Source organism: Talpa occidentalis, unplaced genomic scaffold, assembly GCF_014898055.3.
Source record: "Talpa occidentalis isolate TD23 unplaced genomic scaffold, MPIMG_talOcc4v2.1 talOcc4.17, whole genome shotgun sequence".
In the NCBI taxonomy this organism is placed as follows: domain Eukaryota; kingdom Metazoa; phylum Chordata; class Mammalia; order Eulipotyphla; family Talpidae; genus Talpa; species Talpa occidentalis.
Window position 1 is genome coordinate 48,448,847 of NW_023601754.1, and position 1,701 is coordinate 48,450,547.

The 1,701-nt window shown below is 53.6% G+C and overlaps 1 non-coding gene across 1 annotated transcript; it reads left to right on the forward strand.

The window, feature by feature from the left end:
- Positions 1-529: 529 nt before the first annotated feature.
- LOC119250578 (U6 spliceosomal RNA) lies at positions 530-636 on the forward strand. The gene has a single exon (XR_005126319.1). It is a non-coding gene; the product is annotated as a U6 spliceosomal RNA (small nuclear RNA).
- The last annotated feature ends 1,065 nt before the right edge of the window (positions 637-1,701 follow it).

The window sequence follows — 1,701 nt, forward strand, 5'->3', positions numbered from 1 at the left end:
GAGGGCACAGCATGTGCCGGGAGGGCGCTCTTGGGGCTCAGGTGTTGGTGCCCGGGTGGGGACTCCTAGTGTCAGTGCAGGTGCCGGGGCACAGACCAGGAGGCTCAGGAGCGAGAAGAAGCATGAGGGGCAGAGCATGGACGGAGCAGCACAGTGGATTTTTGGGGTGGAACGTGGATAGTGGCTTGGGGCACCCGGGGAGAGCTGATACCTCATGGGCATCCAAAAAGAACAAAATTAACACTCAGTTTGGGCCTCCCTGGCGGCACAGGGGCTTGAGACACAGCAGAGGAGCTGTCTGCAGCCTCTGCCGTATGAGTTCGATGCCCGGGAGGCCAGGGAGCAGCCCACATGGCGAAGCAGACCTCACCTGTCTCCCCGCTGCTCCCGGTAGCAGTGGATTTCAGTAGATATGCTGTTCCGTTCTATCTCTGGTGAATCCTCTCACCACCCACTTCTCTGGTCTATATCCCAGCTCTGGTATGCGTAAATGAATGTATCTTTAAAAAAAAAAAAAAAAACAAAAATCGTGCTTGCTTCGGCAGCACATATACTAACATTGGAACAATACAGAGAAGATTAGCATGGTCCCTGCGCAAGGATGATACGCAAATTCGTGAAGCGTTCCATATTTTTCTCAGCATTCAAAAAAGATAAACACATGCAATTTGCAGCTACATGGATGGCGCTGGAAGGGATCATGCTCAGCGAAATAAGCCAAAAAGAAAAAGAAAAATACCGGATGGTCTCACTCATAGCAGGAATCTAGAAAACTTAAATAAGGGACCAGGAAAATGAATAACTAAGAAAGTGAAAATCAAAATCAACAAAAAACTATGAACCAGAGACACTCTATGGGGGGTAGGGGGTGGGAGGGGAGGAATTGGGGTCAAAATAAGGTTGTTGCAATTGTATGGGGAATATAAAAATAAAATTTATTAAAAAAAAAGAATAAATAAACAAGCCAGGGGAAAAAAAAAACAACCCTCACTTTATTTTTTCAAATGGTGGCAGCAGAATACAAAGGCTATGAGTTGAAGGGGGAGCTGGAGCATGGCGATCCCATGATTGCCACTGAGGAGCTGTCCTCCCCAGCAAGATTCAGTTCCGGCCACTCCAGCGCCTTTCACTTCTCACAGCCACAATCTCTGGGGCTTGGCCACTGCAGGTGTCCGGGCCCCAACCCAAAGCAACAAGGCCAGCGGCCTGTACCGCCGTGGCAGCCCAGGATCTCCCTTCCACTCAGCGGCTGCAAAATTAGGACCCGGACGCTTAGCATGTTGCATGGGTGGGATCCAGCCTTGTCTGTGTTCCCAGGCGCGACTGCATCGCAACAGCCCAGGCCCGGAGTGGGTCTGCAGAGAGAGGAGACAGCAGGGAGTGCAGGTGGAAGAGGGGACGCAGAGCAGGCAGGGTTGTGGGGCTCCTCCCTGATAGCTGAGCCGGTGAGAGAGAGGGGCCTGGCCAGCCCGAGGCAGAGCCGTGCTGAGGGGCGTTCTCATCCTTGTCCTCGTCCTCCCTGGGCCCACCTAGTGGGGTAGGGGCAGAGTGTGGAGGTCACGCCACCCCTGCTCATTCCTGCAGGGTCACCGGGGACCTGCACCCTTTGGGGGCACCTGACACCTCCAGGCTCAGGACAGGAGATGCGGGAAGTGCGGGCTGGGGGAGTCCCTCTCTTCCGCCTGTCATTCACCATCCACC